Source organism: Crocodylus porosus, unplaced genomic scaffold, assembly GCF_001723895.1.
Source record: "Crocodylus porosus isolate Cpor-Errol unplaced genomic scaffold, CroPor_comp1, whole genome shotgun sequence".
Lineage (NCBI taxonomy): Eukaryota > Metazoa > Chordata > Crocodylia > Crocodylidae > Crocodylus > Crocodylus porosus.
In genome coordinates this window covers 167,299,387-167,310,758 of record NW_017728906.1, presented here as the reverse complement: position 1 = coordinate 167,310,758, position 11,372 = coordinate 167,299,387, and the positions used below count along the sequence as shown (strand labels likewise).

At 48.5% G+C, this 11,372-nt stretch overlaps 1 long non-coding RNA gene across 1 annotated transcript; it reads right to left on the bottom strand.

Moving 5' to 3' along the window:
• Positions 1 to 7,993: 7,993 nt before the first annotated feature.
• On the bottom strand, positions 7,994 to 10,416 carry LOC109306328. Its single transcript, XR_002099942.1, has 3 exons — positions 10,307 to 10,416; positions 9,461 to 9,463; positions 7,994 to 8,004 (listed from the first exon to the last, which is right to left on the bottom strand). It is a non-coding gene; the product is annotated as an uncharacterized LOC109306328 (long non-coding RNA).
• Between the last annotated feature and the right edge of the window lie 956 nt (positions 10,417 to 11,372).

The window sequence follows — 11,372 nt, the reverse complement described above, 5'->3', positions numbered from 1 at the left end:
ACTGAAGATGTTGAAGAGTACTGACCTGAGTACTGAGCCCTGAGGGACACCACTGGTCACCTTGTGCCATGTTGATTTGCTCTCATCAACTAATACTCTTGGGTCCAACCCCATAGCCACTTCCCCAAGCCATCAGACTATGAGATGTTCGAGGCCACAGTTCCCCAGCTTAACCAAGCAGACATCATGGGAGACCAAGTCAAAGGTTTTCTTGAAATCCAGTTATATGACATCAACCTCATTTCCCTTGCCCAGGCAATGCGTCACCTGGTCATAGAAGGGGATGAGGCTGGTCAGACAAGACCATCCAGTAACAAAGCCATGTTAGCTGGCACTCAGAAGGTTGCCTTCCATTATCTTGTTGCTGATGGATCCCTTGATGATTTTCTCCAAGATCTTTCCAGGAATGAATGTCAGACTGATTGGCCTGTAATTCCCTGGATCTTCCTTCCTTTCTTGAAGATTGGGAACACAGGATTTTTGTTGTAAAGCCCAGGGAACAAGACTTGGCCAATATTCTGTAAAAATAAATCAGTCTTTGTCTTCAATCTAGGTCTGTTTATTAAGAAGCTGTCTCTTACTTTTCCACTGTTTTATCAATTTATCTTCAAAATACATCATTGCAATTTTTTGAGTGAAGTCCTTGGAAACAGGGCCAGCGGCCCTGGCTCCCCTGGAGGAGGAGGCAGAAGAGCAGATCCCCAGAGTCACTGATGCTGCTTGACCTATAACACAGGCTGAGAAGGGGCAGCCCCCGAGGAGAAGGAGACGTAAAGTTCTGGTCATTGGGGACTCCATCCTGAGGGCAACCGATGGTCTAATCTGTTGCTCTGATCCCTGGTCACAGCAGGTCTGCTGCATGCCCGAAGCAAGGATTTGTGACATCACGGAGACCATCCCAAAAATCATCAAGCCCTCTGACTACTACCCACTGGTTGTGGTCCATGTGGGAACAAATGATGCATGCAAGGGCAAGCCAGACAACATCATGGAGGACTACAAGGCCTTGGGACACCAACTCAAGAAGATGGGAGCTCAGGTGGTATTTTCCTCATTCTTCTGGTAAGTGGACAGGGCAGGTGTCATGAGGCCTGCATTGACATGGTTTACCAGCAGCTTCAGAGCTGGTGCCACGAGGTGGGCTTTGGGTTTTTTAACAACAACCCATGTTTTTGTATGGAGGGTGTCCCAGGAGAGAGCAGGAGGAAGAACCCCGAACCAAAAAGGGGGAACCCGGGGAATGAAATCCCCATGAAGAAAAGAAAATAAACATAAAAATAAACCAAAGAAACTACTTACCTGCAGCAAGAACCGCAGTGCAGCTGGAGCGAGGAAAGAAACCCGCGTGGTTCGTCAGCCGCATCTTCATACAGCTGAGGCCGGCTAGTGACATCACCGGCAATCACCAGCCAGTGGGAATAAAACAAACTGCCGGCGAAGACAGAAGGAGAGAGGGAGCAGACTCGAGGAGGGCACCACCATGGAGTGCCTCTCAGGAGTCCCTCAGGGAGACAAGAAGACAGGCCCGTCTGGGCAGACAAGGAGCCAGAGGAGGCTCCTGGTGCCAACCATGACAGCAATGGTGAGAAGCAGTTCATTAGAGTGAAGGATGAGCCAGAGGAAGCTGCTGCAGCTGGCGGAGGCAGTAATAGCGGAGAAAGCAGAGAGGTGGATGCGCCAATCGACACCCTAACAGATGGGAACATAGGGGGCATTTGGGAGGCAGAGGAAACTTCCCCTTTGAGAGGCTCCAAGCAAAAGTAGCATGAAGGGCTGTGAAGAGACAGGGTGCCACTCCTGAATGTGAGGAGCAATCGGGCAGACACAGAGGGGCTACGAGGCACCTGAATAGTGACGCCACAGAAGAGAGAGAAGAGGAGTGGGGCCATATCCCGGGAAGAGCCAGACAAAGTGGGAGAGACGACCTGAGCGAGGGGCCATGGGTATCTGGTCCCATGTAGGGGTCATACCCTGGAGACATTTAGGGAGTACGGCACCCAGCACCCTGACGTAGGGGCTAGGGAGGGGCTGCACCTATCCCTCACAACAGGGTAGATTGTTATTTTGTGTTTTCCTTTGTGTTTCCCCATTTGGAGGGGTTGAGAGGTAGGAGTAGGCGACATGGCTGAGGTAGTCGCTGCAGAGCTCTTATGGGCTTTGCCTTTTTGTTTAAAGCACTAGCCAGGCTTGGAGGGAATAGGTTTTGAGGCTGGGGATTACAGGCTGCAAGTAACCCTAGGCTGACTAAGCAAATCCGCCTCAGGAGCCTGTGCCCTGGACAGGAGTGGGGCTAGCCAGGCTACCACAACTCAACAAGAGTGGGAGTGTGGCCCGGAAGACCCATCAAGATGGCGTAAGGTTGGGATGTAGGGGAGGTTGGAGCCCTGCAGGTGACCGCCAGATAGATCTCACGCTGCAGAGGAACCCCGAGTATTCACCCCCACGGTGGGGAAACATTCAAAGTTGTGACAGGCAAGATTGGGAGAGGCCACTTGGAGAACAAACACCTACTCGATGGCTTACTGGAGACTGTGGGGCACACAGCACCGGCCACTCAGACCAAGGCTGCACATGACCGGATGTTCGAGGCCCGGCAGTCACAGAGGGCATGCTGGGGTGGGATTGGCTTCATCTCTCCCCTCAGGGCAGACATATTTTTTCTTCTAGGTTGGCTGATTTCATATGGCGGGCTTTAAACTAGCTTCGCTGAGGGAAGGGGCTGCTCCGAGTGGAGAGGATGCTTCACCAGCATGCAGGGTGACAAGAGAAAGGGATGCCCAGGTAAGCAACAACGTCCTGGGAGTAGGGGGCCACAACTGTCCTGTGAGTGGGGGGGAGGCACGTGCACCCTCAGGAGGCCTCAAGTGCCTCTACACTAATGCTCATAGTATGGGTAACAAGAAGGAGGAACTGTGCCTCTTGACTGCGAGTAAGAATCCAGACTCAGTAGGGCTCACAGAAACCTGGTGGGACCCCACCCACAACTGGGCAGTGGGCATTCGGGGATACACCCTATATAGAAGTGACAGGACAGAGAGGAAATGTGGGAGGGGTTGTGCTCTATTTCAAAGAGCACCTCACAACATCAAGGATTAGCTTCAGGTCAGAGGATTTTTGGGAGGAGACACTGTGGGTCAAACTACAAGGGGGGCATGGTGAAAGGGACCTTACGTTGGGTGTCTACTACAGATCACACAACCAGGGGGAAGAGCTGGACTGGGACTTCTCTGGTCAGCTTATGGATGTGGTTAGGTCAAGGGATGTTATTGTCATGGGTGACCTAAACTACCCAGACATTTGCTGGGAGGAGCAGACAGCCAGGTCTGACCGCTCACATAGGTTTCTGGCTGTATTACAGGACTGTCACCTTATCCAGGAGGTGCACAGCCCTGCTAGGGGTAATGCCTTGCTGGACCTAGTCCTGGCCACTCGGGATGACTTGGTGAGGGGACTGTATGTCCTTGACCACCTGGGCAATAGTGATCATCACCTGCTGGAATTCACTATCCAGCGCAGGGTGTCACGGGCTTACTCTGGATTCTTACAGCAAGACTAAAGCCCCTGACTTCAGAAGGGCCAACTTCAATGAACTTCGGAGACTAGTGGGGGAGGCACTGAGGGCCCAGAAGGTAGAGGAGATGGGAGTCCGTGAGGGATGGTTGTACCTTAATGGAGTGATCCTCCAAGCCCAAAGGGTAACAGTCCCTGAGAGAAGCAAGGAGGTAAGAGTGCTCAGAAACCCCCTTGGCTCAGCAAGGGCATTCAGGAATGCCTAAGGACTAAAAGGGGGGCATACAACCAGTGGAAGGGAGGGGGTATCACCAAGGAGGAGTACTCCTCCTCATCCCATGAGTGTAGGAGGGCTATTAGGAAGGCCAAGGCAGAGATGGAACTCAGGCTAGTGTCCAGGATTAAGGATAGCAAAAAGTCCTTTTTCAAGTACATTGGGAGCAAGAAGAGGGCACCAGGCAATGTAGGACCCCTACAAGACTCAAATGGTAATCTTGTGGCTACACCAGATGAGAAAGCTGATATTTTTAACAGTTTCTTTTCCTCTGTTTTCTTGAACAGGGACCGAGACATCCCTCCTACCAGAGGTAGGGACAATCTCGGGGATAGCTCTGTCAGGCCTTTGGTCAGCATAGATATAGTTAGGGATCTTCTGGAAGGGCTGGACATTTTTAAATTTTCACGTCCAGATGCCCTCCACCCAAGGGTGTTTAGGAAGCTGGCAGGGGTCACTGGGGAGTCCTTGGCCCAGCTGTATAAACATTCGTGGTCATCTGGCCAGGTGCCAAAAATTGGAAACTAGCTAATGTGGTCCCAATTTTTAAGAAAGGGAGGAAGGAGGACCCAAGAAACTATAGGTCCGTAAGCCTCACCTCGATGCTCAGGAAGATCTTGGAGAGAATCATCAAGGAGCACATCTGCTGGGGGCCAGCAGGGAAGATCATGCTCAGGGGCAATCAGCGTGGTTTCATCAAAGGCAGGTCCTGCCTGACCAACCTGATTGCCTTTTATGACCAAGTAACTAAATCCTTGGATGATGGTCTCACCGTGGATGTAGTCTTTCTAGATTTAGGAAGGCCTTTGACACTGTCTCTCATCCCACTCTCATCAATAAATTAGGCAACTGTCGCATTGATGCCTACACAGTTGGATGGGTAAAAAATTGGCTGATGGGGCGCACCCAGAGAGTAGTGGTGGATGGGTCGTACTCAACATGGCATGATGTGAGCAGTGGGGTCCCCCAAGGCTCAGTCCTTGGGCCTGCACTGTTTAACATCTTCATCAGCGACTTGGAAGAGGAGGTTGAAAGCACGTTGTCCAAGTTTGCTGATGACACTAAGATGTGGGGCATGGACACACTTGAAGGGAGAGAGAGGCTGCAACTAGATTTAGACAGACTACAAAAGTGGGCAGATGAGAATACGATGGGGTTCAACGTAAACAAATGCAGGGTGCTGCACCTTGGGAGAAGTAATCCACAGCATACATACAGGCTGGGGAGTTCCCCTCTTGAAACCACAGAGGCGGAAAGGGATCTTGGAGTCATTATTGACTCTAAGATGAACATGAGCCGCCAATACCAGACTGCAGCCAGCAAGGCCAGCCATACCTTGTCATGCATCCAAAGATGCATCTCAAGCCAGTCCAGAGAGGCTCCCCCTCTATGCAACATTGGTCAGGCCACAATCAGAGTACTGCATCCAATACTGGGAGCCACACTTTAAAAAGGAAGTGGCCAGCCTGGAGAGAGTTCAGAGGAGGGCCACCTGTTTGGTGAGAGGGCAGCAGGACAGGCCCTATGAGGAGAGACTGAGGGACCTGAACCTATTCAGCCTCAGCAAGAGGAGGCTGAGGGGGACCTGGTGGCTGCCTACAAACTCATCAGGGGAGATCATCAGCAAATAGGAAGAGCCCTATTCTTCCCAGCACCACCTGGGGTGCAGAGAAACAATGGTAATAAGCTGATGGAGAATAAGTTTAGGTTAGAGATCAGAAGGCAATATTTTACAGTTAGGGTGGCCAGAATCTAGAACCAACTTCCTAGGGAAGTGGTCCTCGCCCCTACCTTGGGCAAATTCAAAAAGAGGTTAGATGATCACCTGTCTGGGGTCTTGTGAACCCAGCATTCATTCCTGCCTGTGGCAGGGGGTCAGGCTAGATTATCTGATCAGGTCCCTCCTGACCCTAGTTACTATAAAACTATGGAAGTCCAAATAACATTCTTTTAAATGACAAGAAAACTAGCATTTTTTCTCTATATTTGTTTCTTCATATAGATGGATTTAATATTATCACCAGGCAACATTTTAAATACCTATATTTACACAAATACAAGACAAGGTTGTTACCCCAATCAACAAGAGGGAAAAGCCTCTTGTCCTATGACCACATACAAGGAAATCTCATTAAATACATGGTCTATTATTAAACTGCTGCCAAAGCAGTATGTACTCAGTAATAGAAACCAACTATAAAATTGATTAAATGCATTCAACACTGAACATAACTATAAAACACATAACCCATATTGGGAAATGTACTGATGAGAGCCTACCATGAGAACAGGTTAGTAAAGGGATTTTCAACCTTTTTTAAGGAGTGTACCCCTTCTGGGTGCACTTCTGGTGGAGTGAGGGGGAGGGGCATTGGATCGGAGTGGGGGAGTGGTAGCAGTCAGACGTGGAGCTGGGGGGGCAGGGGGAGGAGTAGCAGATGGACATGGAGGAGGGGGGCGTGCATACAGCAGCAGTGGTGCAGGGTGGTGGATGGCGATGGTAGCTGCCACATGCAAGCTCCCCCTGCCCAGCCAGCTAGCCAGGCAGTGCCTGTGTGGCCCCCAGATGGAAGCATCACCACTCCCCTGGCTCTGCTCCTTGGAGGTGGGGGCAAGGGTTACAGTGGCAGCACTCCATCCCACCCGTCCGTGCATACCCCCCTATCCCCTTTCCAAGTACCCCTGGTGGTATGCATACCCCTGGTTGACAACCCCTGAGTTAGTTCAACCCATCTTAATAAGACACATGGCAGTATCCATTGCATGCATTCTACTCTCAGTGCTGACTCTGTAGTCATGGTGAGGCACTACATTTACTACATTTTTTACTTCCTCTTCACTCTCACAGCTGAGCCGTGACTTTCTTCCCCATTTCCTGTGATTGTTGTTTCTTCACTAGCTTTAAATGTTTGGCAAACATCACCAAACAGGGCCCCAAATGTTTTACCCAGAAAATCTCTGCTGCCCCCTCTTTCAGCCAGCCACATATGATTAGTGTGGCCCTACCCTCCATGAGGTGAAGCCAGATCAGCAGGGATCCTGGTTTTCTCTAATTAAAAAAAAATCCCCAATTTTTAGATTAAAAAAGTAACCCAAAATCCACATTTTTCTGAGATGAAAATGAAACACTACTATGAATCTATATGTACCTCATCTGCATATACATTTTTGGAGGATTCTAGGACTCATGACAAGAACACCCAGTTCCAGTCATAAGTGGGGGGCCAATTAGCACATGGATCATTTGTGTCAGGGTATTACACAAATACTAAGAAATACTTATCTGTGTGGTCACCATGGCTTGAAGCACTATTGACTCTGCTGGGGCCCAGCCCAATGAACTATATAGTAAATAGTGAGCCTTTTGGCTTTAAACTAATACCATGCACAATATGTCCTGGCCTGGGCCCCCTGAGTGGAAGAAGGGGAGAAGTATTCTGCTAATTTTAGCAAGATAAAGTAAACCAAGAAGGAAGTGATGACCAGTTTGGTAGACAGAGGGGGTGAAGCACTGGTTGAATGAGGGGATGCTGGAGACAGTGGTAGTGTTCAATCAGAATCTCTACCAGAGGACCCAAGGGCCACGCATGACTGCCTGCAGAAGCTCACGTGTCCTTGGAAAGGATGAGGAATAGAAGCTGGTGGAGGAATGGATGCTGGAGAAGATCAACACAATGCTACTCAGCTTCCAAAACGGTAAGACTCCTGGTGCAGATGGCTTGCCCAAGGAGTTCTATGTTGCTTTCTGCAATTAGATGAGCCTGGACCTACTGAAGGTCTACAGAGAGTGCTTGCAGGAGGGCCACCTGGGAGCAGGGATGGAGGAGGGCCTCAAGAAGGGGGAGAAGTGGGACCTGAGAAACTGGTGTCTGATAATGCTATTGAACCTTGACTACAAACTAATGGCCAAAGTCTTGGCCAAGTGCTTTAAGTCTGGTATAGGCACAGTGATCCATGAGGGCCAGCTGCGCATAGTGCCGGTACAACAGATCCATGAACCCCTGATGCATCTGCAACATGAGCCAAAGTACCAGTGGGAGAGGGGACAGAACATCACTGTGGTGAACCTCAACTTGGAGAAGGCCTACAACTGGGTATCCCATCCATTCCTATTGGAGACACTGAAAAGGATGAGAGTCCCCACAAACTTTGTCACCTGAATAAAGTCACTGTACACCAACATGAGCAGCAGGGTACTGGTGAATGGGTCCCTGACAGCCCTAATTGTAGTGGAGTTGGGAATCAGGCAGGGCTGCTCACTCTCCCCAATCCTGTTTATCTGTACAATGGGACCACTAGCACAGCAGCTCAGGCAGGACCCCAGGATCAATGGCATGAAGATTCCTAGGAGTAACAGGGAAGAGATGAAAATCCTCATTTACATGGATGGCCTGAATGTCATATGCGGGGACAAGGGTTCAGCGGAAAGCAGTACAACACACTTAGGTATGTGGAACAGCAGCAAGGGCCAAGCACAATGTGAGCAAAACCACCTGCCTAGTCCTAAATGAACTCAGAAGTCCATCTCTGAGTGCCCCGCAATGAGCTGATGGGACAGATGTCATGGGAAAAGATGGAGGCCAAGACCAAAAAGAGACTGGGACTATGGCAATCATGCTGTCAATGGGGGGCACGTGGCACTGATGAAGGTGGTGCTACTGCTAATGCTTCTATACACTGCCCTGGTCTTCCCTACCTTGGAGCACGTCATCCACAGAATCCCAAGAGCCACATGTGTTTACTTTTGGAACTCCTCATGGGAGAAAGTGGCAAGGACCAAGCTGGACAAAGAAAAATGGTCCCGAGACAGAGGAATGCCAGACATCCTACTGTTTCTCTGGGCGTGAAGAGAATCAGACCAAGTGAGAGTTAAAAAAGAGCTTACCATGTTGGCAGGGGGGAGAACAACAGAGGGCTGCTAGAACAACATCAGATAAGGGAGTGGCAGCATCCTGCCCCCTTTTCAAGAAACAGCTGGCCCGGGTGCGGGCAGATTTGCCAGATAAAAAGGTATCAGAATGGTGATTCAGGGAGTGGGGGAGAGAGCCCGCAACACCAGGGTGTTCAGTGGAGCCACTGGCTGAAGAGGAATGCGGAGACTGGCACAGAGACCCAAGCCAGAGACCTCTCCTGGACCTAGGAATTTGGTGAAAGTGTTCTGGGGCTGGATGGGGACATTCAGAGTCAGACAGAGAACAGAAATTTGCTCCCTCAAGTCTGTTGCTAGGAGATGGACACCTGGAGCCGAAGATTACAGAAGTGATGAGTGAACTGAAAGAAGCAGTCACTCCTGACTGGGAAACAAGTTAAGGACTAACCATTACCTGCATTTCAAGTCTCAGCCCTATGCACCTTGCATGAGCACAAACCCTTGGTTTGATATTAAGGCAACGTTCACTTCAGACAGGGTTTAGAGGCAACTATAATTAAACTTAGAGGCAACTATAATATTTCACACACTGATGCAATGAGTGCAGCAGACATGTGGGTTGGAAGAATCTGACAAGACTAGGATGGGCAGAAAACATAGAGTAACCAGACCTTGAAGGTGAAGTTAAGATTGGGACAACTCTGACGTGTAACTTACCTAACAAGACATCTAACATCAAGGTGGTGTAAGACTGAGATATGAGGGGAAGGAGGAGCCCCAGAATCTCAGTCTGAGAAGAGATTCACCGACTTCCGAATCCAGAGACTGAGAGGTAAGGCTGTGACGGGACTGAACACCTCCCAAGTCAGTAAGATCAATATAACCGCATGGCAGGCAACCTCAAGACTGCAGCTCACCAGTCCTGGGATAAGGAGACATGGTGAGTTTTTTTAGAACACCAGCAAAGCAGAAACATCGGCAAGGCAGGTAAGGAATGTTTGAGCCAACACTGGACCAAGTACATGAGCCAGGTTTGCAAACTGGCAACAGGGGCAGAATCCAAAACAACCCACTTTGTAAAGTATTCTGCAGGATGGCAGCTGCAACAGTGGTGGGTATACACGAAGACTAATGGGACCCCATTAGCCATGGTATCCCCATGGTTCTATGAGGTCCTGAGTCCTGAGACACTTCTGGGAAAAATACATACTGCACAATGTAGCCACAGCAACCCTGGTGAACCACCACAAGATACTGGGGGTGGTAAGAGCAAGAGATATTATATTGCCCATGGACTTACTACTTGGTGAGAGCTGCCAGGCTGTGTGGGAGCAAATTTTCCACAAGAAGCTGCAGAAGGAGCACAGAGACTTGAACTGGCAGGCAGCCCACCAGGCATTCCCCATGGGGAAATGGAAAAACAATGCAAGGCATAGAGATCCATCCAACTGCTTGAGGTAATCTGCTGGTAGCAGGCAAAAACAATTAATAACCATCTCTTTTGGGCCTGCCAATATGCCAGAGATGTATGAAAGAAAGTATGCGCACTCCTCCTGGTGGTGACAGGTTTCAGAACCAGAGATCAGGTTTCCGACCAGAGAAGCAGTCCTCTACAGGCACTTAACCAAACAGCAAGGGGCCCCGACAGTCACTTTGACCAGTTCGTCTCCTGCTTCAGGTATGCCCTGTGGAAGGCCAGTAACCTGCTCATAAACAGACACTTAGACCCCACAGTCAAGAGCTGTACAAAAATGGGACTGTGTAAAATATGCTGTTAGTACAGGAAGACAGAAGAGGACAATGGAAAAGAGATGACAACCTCACATGGAAGACAGGAGACTGGCATAGACTTTTCAGAGGCAAGCCCTCTGAAAAGAACAAGAAGAACAATGGTGAGGACAGCCATAATGACAATGACAAATACAATGAGAGTGAAAGGACTGGATAAACAGGGAGAGAATTTGGGAGAGGGGAGGAAACTAAGGGAGTCTTTTATGAAACTGTGATGTTTTCAAGGGAATGGTGATAGATGCACAGAGATGTGTAAGCTCAGTGCTAACTTTGTTATGGGACTAAAATAATTTAACTCTAGTGGTTTTGGTCTGTCAAGTGAACCACAGTGGTCACATGACAGGTTGTTAGAGGTGCAGTTATATATACATACTTGTTTATACATATAGAAATAAATATATTCGCAGAAAAGGTATGTATCATATGTAAGTAGATACAGAAGTACAGCTTAAAAGTATGTTTATAGAGTAACTTTTACTAAAAGTTGTAGCAGTTTCAAAAAAGATAAACTGTATCAATTCTTCCCAAACTAAGTCTCTAGGTACATGCAGTAATTTGCCTATATGCAAATTTTACTTATCAATTCCATGTGCTCAGGAACAGCAGGTGCTAACGGTAAGGAAGGGGACAAAATGTTGGCAGGGCAAGGAGGCTACCTGACCACCCAGATTTATTTTTCCTACTGCAGCAGTATGAAGGGAACATATTCAAGACATACCTCCAATAATTAGATTCTATACCTGGAAAATTATAACAAATTTATAAATTTTCCATATAAAGACTAAGTATTCAAGTAAATATGGCATTATCTTGCTTAAAGTATTTTAACATTAATGCAAAAAATCCTATAGCTTTTGTTTCAAATTATCTCTATAAATAAACTTCAGTCATGAAACTGTAGAGGTGCTGGATACACAGTACATAAGG